Consider the following 11,733-nt stretch of genomic DNA (forward strand, 5'->3'; position numbering starts at 1 on the left):
GCTGATCCTCTATTATTGTACTGATGTCCTGATGATGTTGTTAGGAGTGGAGAAGGAGAAACATTCTAAAATCTTATGATTAAATGTCAGTCTTTTTCTTATCTTCCCCTTCCTAGTGTTCTTATCTGACTCCCCTTACATGAGACAGGAAAGCTAGAGACTTAGAGTTGAGTAAGTGCCCCTCTAACTATGTGAAATAAGGCTGTGGTAAAGTCTTTCTTCACTGCAGAATAAGCCTTTGTTACAGAAAATGCAATGGGCATGTTTCAAAACAGTTAATTTTCCCTTCTCCCTGCCAAAGACTTGAGATGACCATTCCTGGCTTTTCATTATCAGAACCTAATGGGATTCCTGAAAGTAAAAGACAGGAAATTGTAGGCAACTCTGTAAAACTGCAGTACCCAGGAATTTCTCACTCTCATGCTAGTCGACATTCAACCTCCAGCAATTCATCAATATTACCACTTGCATATTCCTACTAGCTTATGGCTCTAGCATTTTCTGTTTCTTGTAAGATGATCTCATTTGTTTCTTGCATTCATCTATTTCTCCTGACTTGCCATAAAACCTCATATCTCTGATGAGTACAAAAAAAAAAATGTGGGTTCTCAGTTGTTTCCAGATTTTTTTTTTTTTTGCTAAAAAAAGGGAATAACTTCCAGTTCTTTACATGTTGGAGGGCACCTAAAATTCATTACAACATCACCAGTTCACTTTTCTGCACTATCTGTATTAGTGGGGGTTCTCCAAAGAAACAGAACAGAGAAAGAGAGAGAGAGATTTGAGAGATTGATTTACTGTTAAGGAATAGGCTCTGCAATTATGAAGGCTGAGAATTCCAAAATCTGCAGTTAGCAAGCTGTAGACCCAAGACAGCCAATGGCGTAAGTTCCAGTCTAATTCTAAATCCAAAGAAGGAGAAAACTGATGTCTCAGCTCAAAGACAGACAGAAAGGAAGAATCCTCTTTCCTTCCTCCCTCCCTTCCTTCCTTTCCTTCCTTCCTTCCAGACAATTTTTAGGAACAGTTTTAGGGTTACAACAAAATTGAATGGGAGGTAAAAGATTTCCTATATACCCTGCCATCACACATGCATAGACACCCCCATTATCAACATCACTCACCAGAATGGTACATATTTTTCTTTTTTTAACCAAGGATGAACTTATTTTGACCCATCATAATTATCCAAAGTCCATAGTTTACTTTAGGATTGCTCTTGGTGCTGTACATTCTATGTGTATGGAAAAAACTTAAAGCACAGTCATTATAATATCATAACAGAGTATTTTCATTGCCTTAAAAAGCCTCTGGGCTCTGCCTATTCATCCTATTCCCCACCCCCTAACCCCTGGACAACCACTGATCTTTATGTTGTCTCCGTAGATTTGCCTTTTACAGAATATCATTAGTTGGAATCATACACAGTATGTGCCTTTCCAGACTGGCTTCTTTCACTTAGTAGATGAATATATTCTTTAACATCAAGACAAACACAGAAGGCTTTTACCACATAGCAAACAAGTATCAGCATCAAAGTGTACAAAATGTATGTCCTCCAACTGGAAAAGTATCCTGGACACAATATTATAGCCCTCTGTTATGAAATAATGCATCATTGATATACAATGATACAGAGGATGATATCTTTGGAAAAACACATATTGTAAACTATATGTAAGGAATTATTCAGAAGAGTTGGACTCATTAAAATTTGAGGAATAACTTAAGCAGTTTATTTAGCTTAATTTTTTATCATTGCCCAAGAATGATATATGTAAAAAATTTCATGTGTTAACATAACTCACAGTGATTATAAATAAAATTTTAAATAAGAAAACAATGTACTTATATTTTGGTTGGCAGCATTTTATGTGAATACATAAAATAATAAATGCCTAATAGTTGATGGAGTCATAGAGTGATAAAAATTGAGTAGAGTGGGATGATATTTTATTTTATATAACTGTATTAATGAGTTTTATGTTAACTAATTCTATCTTTATTTACATTTAAGTTACTTTTTGTGACAAAAGACGACCTGTGTCTAATTATGCTGTTCTAAAGCTACAGAAATATTTTCTAATAGCTTATATCCTTAATAATAAGAAATATCTAAATACAAAACTGTCTCCCCATCTCCCTAACTTAAAAACAAGACTGCTATATATGATCTTTTGTCCCATAACAAAGGCAAATGTACACTGAATAGTATTCATTATATAAACTTTGAGAACACTAGAAATAAGGAAAACAAAATATTATAATGTTCATAAAGGTAGATGTTACTAAAATAATAAAACAAAAATCAGGAGCTGGCTTTATTATCTGTGTGATCTTGACTAAGTCACCATCACTTCATTAAACTATTTTATACAAAGCATTTTAAAAATTAAATAAATAAATAGAGCACAAAGTGCTAACAGTAGAAAAGGTTAAAAAATGAAGGAAGCATGGAAGGAAAGATGGAAAGAATGAAGGCAGCAAGAAAGGAAGGAAAAAGAAAAAAAGGAAGAAATATACTATTATGGAATACATGTATTTGTCCTCCCAAGTTCACAAGCTGCACCTTAACCTCCATTGTGGCTATATTTGGAGTTAGAAAATAATTAAGGGTAAATGAGGTCATAAGTGTGAGACCCTGATTCAATCGGATTGTGTCCTTATAAGAAGAGATACTAGAGAGCTTGCTCACTCTGTGCTGTGTGGGGACACAGCTTGAAGGCAGCTGTCTGCAACCAAGGAAGAGAGTCCTCACCAGAAACCAAAAAGGCTGAAACACAGATCCTGCACTTTACAGCCTCCAGAATTGTGAGAAAATATATTTCTGTTGTTTAAGACAAAAAATATATGGTATTTTGCTAAGGCATCCTGAACTAAGATATATACGGGGAAAAAAAAGTAACCTAGAAGGTTGTTGGAAGGATTCAACAAGAAAAAAATAACAAAAAATGCCTACAATATAATGGACATATGAAATAGAAACTATTATTATTTTATATATTTATCAAGTATTGTGTCCATAAATATCAAAGCAGTAACATATTACTGAATTTTTTAATATCTACTTACATTTCCAAGAATCCTATCATAGAAGATTGAAAATGCCTATACTCTTAGCTACATGTATTAAAATCAAACATCTTTACCTATAACCCTAAATAAAAATTTAACCTATAGCAAACCTAACATCCAAGATACTTTGAGTCGGGAAAACTGGACAGCTACAAGTAAAAAAATGAAATTAGAACATTCTTTAAAACCATACACAAAAATAAGCTCAAAATGGATTAAAGACCTAAATGTAAGAATGGATAGTATAAAACTCTTAGAGGAAAATATAGGCAGAATACTCTGACATAATTCATAGCAATATCTTTTTTGATCCGTCTCCCAGAGTAATGGAAATAAAAACAAAAATAAACAAATGGGACCTAATTAAACTCAAAAGCTTTTGCACAGCAAAGGAAACCATAATCAAAACAAAAAGACAACCCACAGAATGGGAGAAAATATTTGCAAATGATGCAACCAACAAGGGATTAGTCTCCAAAATTTATAAACAGCTCATGTGGCTCAATATCAAAAAAACAAACAACCCAATCAAAAAATGGGCAGAAGACATAAATAGACATTTCTCGAAAGAAGACACAGATGGCCAAGAGGCACATGAAAAAATGCTCAACATCACCAATTACTAGAGAAATGCAAATGAAAACTACAAGATATCATGTCACACAAGTCAGAATGGCCATCATCAAAAAATTTGCAAACAATAAATGCTGGAGAGGGTGTGGAGAAAGGGGAACCCTCCTACACTGTTGGTGGGAATGTAGATTGGTACAGCCACTACAGAGAACAGTAAGGAGGTTCCTTAAAAAACTAAAAGTAGAATTACCATATGATCCAGTAATCCCACTCCTGGGCATGCATCCAGAGAAAAACATGGCTCAAAAGGATACATGCACCCCAATGTTCATTGCAGTGCTGTTTACAATAGCCAAGACATGGAAGTAACATAAATGTCCATCAACAGATGAATGGATAAAAAAGATGCAGTACATATATATAATAGAATATTACTCAGCCATTAAAAAGAATGAAATAACACCATTTGCAGCAATGTGGATGGACCTGGAGATTATCATACTGAGTGAAGTAAGTCAGATAGAGAAAGACAAATATCATATGATATCACTTATATGCAGAATCTAAAAAAACCAATACAAATGAACTTATTTACAAAATGGAAACAGACTCACAGACTTAGAGAATGAAGTAATGATTACCAGGGGGGAAGGGTGGGGGGGCGTGATATTTGGGAGTTTGGGATAGACTTGAACACACTGCCATATTTAAAATAGATAACCAACAAGGACGTACTGCTGAGACTTGAACACACTGCCATACTTAAAATAGATAACCAACAAGGATGTACTGCGTAGCAGCAGCAAAAGCTGCTTGGTATTCTGTAATAACCTAAATGGGAAAAGAACTTTAAAAAGAAGAGATATATGTATATGTATAACTGAACCACTAATAACATAAAGATATTCTAGTAAGTAAAGTGAAGCAGAAAAGAAATCATGCAAGAAAAAAAATATATAGCAGCAAACACTGAATGTATTTAAACCAAAACCTCATAAAAAAAGGATAAACAGAATCATTACTTACAATTAATATACCAGAACAAAGTTTTGAATTTTAATTAATAAGGTTCATTTTAAAGGAATATAATAAATCATATTCAAATTGTAAGTTTAGCAAAATAAAAGTGATCAATAAAATTTACAATAAAAATATAAGGTGATTAATAAAGTGTAATTTAAAATACTTAGCCTCAGTATGCAGTGTTATGGTCTTTAAAATTTTTTCTTGCCTCCACCTTATAAGAATTTTTGAAAAATTATGTATCTAGTTAACACACACACACACACACACACATTTTTTTTTTTTTTGGTTATCCTTTGTGGCTTGTGGGATCTTAGTCCCCTGACCAGGGACTGAATGTGGGGCCATGCCAGTGAAAGTGTCAAGTCCTAACCGCTGGACCGCCAGGGAACTCCCTAGCTAACACATTTTAAAATTATTATCTGGATAGTTCTTATAAATTGAAATAAGTTTAGTTCTTACTAATGAGAGAGAGAAATTATTAAAAATTTTATAATGGGAACAAGAGGATTTATATTTGAAACAAATATTTTATGATATAATTTGATTAGTTTTTAACCACCTTATTGAGGTAAGCAGAAAGAATTAGAAGTGATTTTTGTAAGCATTATATATGGGCTATATCCAACGTGTCTTGAAGAATCTGGTAATCCTGCAGAAAGTTTCAAATATAAGAATCACATTAAGTGGTTGCTTTCTTTTTTTAAATTCAGAGCACCCCAATGACTACAACAATACTCTGATGATAACGTTGACTCTTATTCTTTAGATAAGTACTTTTAAATCAAATAATGATAGAAAGCTTTATGAGTTTATGGTTCTTGATTAGCTATATCATGGTAAGTGTCTCCAAAACTCACCTTTAATGATACCTCTTTGTTTGGCATGTCATAAATTTTTACACCCCAAAATATGTGCTGCATCAAGACTTGAAATAGATGAGGAAGAATATACGGGTGAAGAATAGCATTCCTTATTTTGGTAAACAGAATAATAACCTCCTAAAGATGCACATGTCCTAACCTCTAGAACCTGTGAATATATTATTTTACATAGAAAAGGGGATTGGCAACTGTGATTAAATTAAGGATCTTAAAATAGGGAGATATCCTGAATTACCCAGGTTGGTCCAATATAATCACAAAGTTCCTTAAATGATGGAGTAGAGAGACAGAATAGGAAAAATGATGTGTTCATAGAAGCAGAGGTTGGATAGATGCAATTGAAGGTTCTGGAGATAGAAGAGGGCCATGATTCCAAGAATGAGAACATCCTCTAAAGAATCTGGAAAAGACGTGGAGCGGATTTTTCCCTAAAGCCTCAAGAACGAATGCATCACCCCTTTCAATGCATTTTTGACTTCTGACCTCCAGAACTGGAAAAAAACAGATTTTTTTTTTAAGACTTAACATTTGTGGTAATTTGTTACAGTGCCAGTAGGAAACTAATGCACCTATTTTGATAAAATGGAAATGGACTATCATGAATGAGGCTGACTGTCAGATGATGAACTTTAAGAAATGCCATATATGGAAGTCGTGGATGTAGAAATTGATTTCTTCTGAAGAGTCTTTACATGTAGCAACAGAGTACATTTACCAAAGTTTTGGAGACTTACTAAGGAGCATAAAGCTAATTAAGAACATGGATTCTGTGGTCAATGTTCTATGGCTAAACCAAATGTTTGATAGATCCCAGTCCCAGGACCTCATGAAAATTATCTAATCTTTCCTTAGTTTCCTAATTTTTCTACCTTTAAAATTTTTCTTTAGTTTGTATTTCATTCATCATAATAGGAAATTAGACATGTTGATTAATAAACCATAAATCTTTCAAATTTCTTAAATTTAATAGAGATTCAAAAGTACATATTGATTTACAACAACACAGCATCTCTATGAGTAATGTCTACTATCTCATAGAACTGCAGTAGTTCTCAACCATAACTGTGAAGCAGAATCATACGCCAACCTTAAACAAAACAAAAAAAAAAAGTATGTGAACTTGGTGATATTTTGAAAAGTGCCATTATAATTACAGCCAATTAATTAACTAAATGTTTAACATTAAATAAATATGATTGTTAAATATTTTTATGTGTTCAATGAGCTTTTTAACAGATGATGTTGACACAGGAGTCTAGAGACATTTTGGAAAAAAGCCCTTGGAGTCAAATACATTTATTACTCCATTTATATGAAGAAATATGTTTGAGTTCTTCTCGGAAACTTAATTACTCTTATTGAGCACCTGGAAAAGAGAACAAAATTATATCCAAGTTTTTGCCCAAATGCACTGTACATTTTTGAGGTAAGATATATGCCAAAATAACTGTCCCTCAAATGAAAACGAGGACAAAATTTTGTCATCTCTTCCCTTGCAGACTTAATTCCTTGGGGCAGAAAATAAAAGGATGTGACATTAACCCAACTGGTATATATTTTTCTTATATTAGGTAGATAGTTTGAAATACTTCCTTTCATCCTTCTCTTATTTATTTCCCTTCCTTTCTGTCCTCTCCCTTCTTTCACAAATGCCCATTATGTGCTAGCCACTGTGGTTATGTAACAAAAGCAAGATAGACATGCTCTCACATATTTTAGCATCTAGTGTTAAATACATACATTTAAAAGGGCTTTACAAAACTGAGAAAACATAGTGCAGATAACACTGGTAGAAGAGGTAACACACAGGGTATTCCTTGAGAACACAGTGCCTATTTGTAATCTAAAATTACAGTGGGAATTAACTAGGTGAAGCAAGAAGGGAGTCTGAGGGACAGCAACATAGAGGAAGTGTCCAGGCAGAAAGTACAAAAACTGAAACAAGACACTTGGGATGGTTAATTTTACGTGTCAGCTTTATTGGGCTAAGGGTTGCCCAGAAAGCAATTAAAATATTATTTCTGGGTGTGTCAGTGAGGATGTTTCTGGAGGACATTAGCTTTTGATTCAGTAGACTGAGTAAAGAGATCCACCCTCACCAATGAGGGCTGGCATCATCCAATCTGTTGAGGGCCCCAATAGCACAAAAAGGCAAAGAAGGGGCAAATTTCTCTCTCCTTGATCTGGGATGTCGATCTTTTTTTGTACTTAAATATCAGGGCTTTGGTTCTTGGGCCTTTGACCTTGGATTGGAAGTTATACTACTGGCTTCTGTGTTTTTCAGGCATTCAGACTCGACTGACTTACACCACAAGCATTCCTGATCCTCCAGCTTGAGGATGGCAGACGAAGGGACTTCTTAGGCTGCATAACCACTTGATTCAGAGAGAGAGAGAGAGAGAGAGAGAATATGTGTGTGTGTGTGTGTACGTGTGTGTGTACACTGTTGGTTCTGTTTCTCTGGAGAAACTCTGGAATATCTAAGTGGCAAAACATGACTGAGGAATTCAAGGATGATTAGTGTAAGTAGAGAATAAGGAGAACTGTAATTATGGTTAAAATTAGAAAAGCAATGAGTGGCCAGACCACATATATTCTTAAAACAACACTAATTTTAAAAATTTTATTGTAACAAGCGATGCAACTGAAAGACTCTGAGCAAGGAAATAACAGTCGTATCTCAGATTTAGAAAAATCCTACTCTGTAGGTAGAATGAGGATTTGATTAGAGTGGGTTAGCAAAGACTAACAGGGGAAACAGGGTATGGGATACCCTGTACTGTCTTCTCAAATTTTCTGTAAATCTAAATCTACTTTTTAAAAAAAGTTCATTCAAAAATGTGACCACTAAAAAAGTTAGCATTGCAAATTTATTCTAGCCCCAAATACATTTCAAATTCATTACTTTGCCTTTATCTTTCTTCTCCTCATAATAACATGAGAATTCTTTAATTCATCTACTCATTGCTCACCCTGTTGTTGTCTCATCCTCAAAAGAATTTTAAAAACTGAACCAGTTTGAATCCCCAAAGAAGCAGATATCAATTTGGGATAAGACATGTAAGAGATTTATTCATGAAACACCTGTGAGGAAAAGGGGGCAAGAAACAAAGGAGGTGAGGAGAGATTTCAGACCATGATGCTGGCCTGACCCTTATGAAATATGAAAACAGAGAATAGGGTAAGAAGATTCTCAGACTACATCACAGATCTATGAAGGTTACAGCCAGGGTAGTGGGAGTTCATTCAGAGGAATCAGGTATCTCACAGAAATGAACTTGCCCTAGTAACCCATGGGGCCCAGTTTATTAGCTGGGAGCACCCTGAAGGAAGCATTGTCTCAGTGCCAACAACTCAGTGCCATTGTTTCAGTACTTTTCCATTCCTTTGGAGCCATGCCTAGTCTCCATCTCTACCACTGGGGTTAACTTATTCATAAATCTACATTGTAAGCCTGGGATAACCCAGGGGAGAGTCTGGCTGAACCAAATCATTTCTAGATTACTCAGTACCTCTTTCTGTCATGCATGCTCTCAGGTAAGCATTGACTTAAGAAGAAAAGGATCTATAAATATTGTGTTCACTCCCATAGTTCTATCAACATGACATTTCCCAGACTTCTAAATTCTCTGAATACAGAGAACTTTCCCTCACCACTGAATTTTATGGCAGCCCCAAGGAGGTGCTATGGAGTGGCAACAGTCCATTTCAGCTCATACTGAGGTATCAAGCCAACCCATCCCTGAATCAAACAAAGCCAATTTTTTTCTTTTGACAACAGCTAATTATAGAAAAAGCACAAAAATAGGTGTGATTTTTATGGAGAGGCATTGGAAAATTAGACATAAGGGACATGTGTTGTACCACTTATCCTGTAACTTATTTGTGCTCCACAAGTTTGTTCCAATACCCACGGATCCATTTTCACTCATGTTCTCCCTGATATTGATATGTATTATCAAGGCCCTATAGATTTTTTGGAGACTGATTCTAAATATGCCATTTCCATCATATGATGGATTGCTGTGGTGGCTGTCTGATACTATAACCTAGGGAGTGACAATAACCTAGTATCAGTTGATGAACAATCAACTTGTACCAAAGTCAGGAACTCAGTCTCTACTAGTTGCAAGAGCATAAAATAGGTGATTTTTGAACCATGAGCAGATCTCTAAATGAGGCCAAATGACCTTGTTCAAGAACCCTGGGTGACTGAGCTGTGACTCTTCTATTGCCATTTGCCAGAAACTCCACATTATCCTTTTCTACAACCATTATTGCTATCATCTTATGATGTGGAAGACCAACTGGCTAAAGTAGTAAGGCCACTTACAAGAGAGTCCTTTCTTACTCTGGTCCTACTCAAAACTGACCACCTTCCAAGTTACCTGATAAGTGTCAGAGCAATATATGTTATATGCAAAATGCAAAGGGGACTACCAAATGCTCCACTTCTTTCTTGGTGGTGGGAAGGGCAAGATGCAATAAGTTTCCTTTAACTTGCAGGGAATCTTTTGATGAGTGCCCAAGAGCAGTAACCTTTAAATCTTTACTAATATGAAAATCCCCTGAATCTTTGTATTTTACAGTTTCACACCTGTGGCATTCATGGGTCTAACCAGGGCAACCAAAGCACCTATTATTATTCCCATGTATAATTTACATGGGTCATGCATTTTTTTCAGATAAGTAACAAACCAAATGCAGGCAGTGAATTAATCTGTTTAGTAAAGACACCACATCTGGAAAAGCTGCAATAATCTGTAGCGCACTTGGTTAAGTTCACAGTAGTCCTTTGGCAACCACTATGATCTAAAGGAATATTGTAGAGTCAGGCTAATGAATTACTCAGTGTTAAGATGGAGAACATCATTCATCAATTGCTTATGCTTTTAAGAGTGGCACTAATCTCTGTCACTTCACTAAGGTTATAATATTACTTCTGATATTCTACCTTAGGCAGAGGTGCAGAAGTTTCAGGAGTTTTCCTTTTATGTCTTCTACTTACTTCATCTATCACCTGCCTTTTCTATATGTCCCTATACTTCCTGGAGTACTATGATAACAGTTCTGTTCTTTCTTTTTTGTCAGTTTTGCCCTTTATATAAAAACGCTTGAAAATGCTAGGCCTTATTTTTCCCCAGTGGATATTTACTCTACTATAATGGTTGTGGATGCCTTTAGAAAATAATTGGGAGAAATACTATCACATATGTTTGCTGTGATGTTTGGGAGATCTTCCTCAATGTGACTTAGACTTCTGTTCAACTCATGCACTCCAGTCCTGAGAATTGGAAACTGAATGAGAGCTCATAATTTTCTTTTGAGGCAGTTGAAAGTAGACTTGGGTTCATTAGCTCTTGAAAAGTTTTTGTTATACAGATTAAGCAATACCCTCACTGGCAGCTTATACACCTAATCCCTAAGAACCTCATGGTCTATTACTCATCCCCCATAGATAGCTGTGAGTCATTCCAGCTTTTCTGTTTGTTGTAGTAACTGTATACACCTTGTCTCTGAGAGTTAAATGCTGCCATTAGGCTTCTGCTTTCTGAAATCTTATTATCACTACTGACACTTAGGAGCCCAGTTGTATAACAACTGTTCCTGTTATCAATTCTGGCCTATAGAGGACAGAAAATACTATTGTTTTTTAATGATGCCTGGAACTCTTTCATTAGCACAGCGGTTATTACTTTAGAGAAAGAAATATCCTCTGGGCACTCCAACAGAACAGAGTTAAGCAACAGGTCCTCTAGTCTTATGAAATAAATCTCTGCTAGCATGCGACCAAACTGAGATTTGACCTCATCCTCAATACTATGCCAAGACATATTTTGCATTTCCACCTTATTTACTGTAGACCATTGCTTTTGTTTCATTTTTTGATTTTTTTCCCCCAAGATTCAAGAAATCATTCAAGTATCACGTTAAGACCAGCTCAGGAATGCTAAATCCTGTGTGATAAGAGTGATCCATGTTAGTAAATTTCTTATATTTAGACATATTTACCTCACCACATCACTTCAGTCACCCAAGATATGTTTCCAGCCACATTTTCACTCTCATTTATGAATATGTTAGCCTGAATTTGTATATCTTTTGGTGGCTAATACCCTTACTCTTGAAACATGTAATGACTGCTGAGTCAGGCCATGCTAAGATTTGATTCTAGCTG

This window comes from Phocoena sinus, chromosome 5 (genome assembly GCF_008692025.1).
Source record: "Phocoena sinus isolate mPhoSin1 chromosome 5, mPhoSin1.pri, whole genome shotgun sequence".
NCBI lineage: Eukaryota > Metazoa > Chordata > Mammalia > Artiodactyla > Phocoenidae > Phocoena > Phocoena sinus.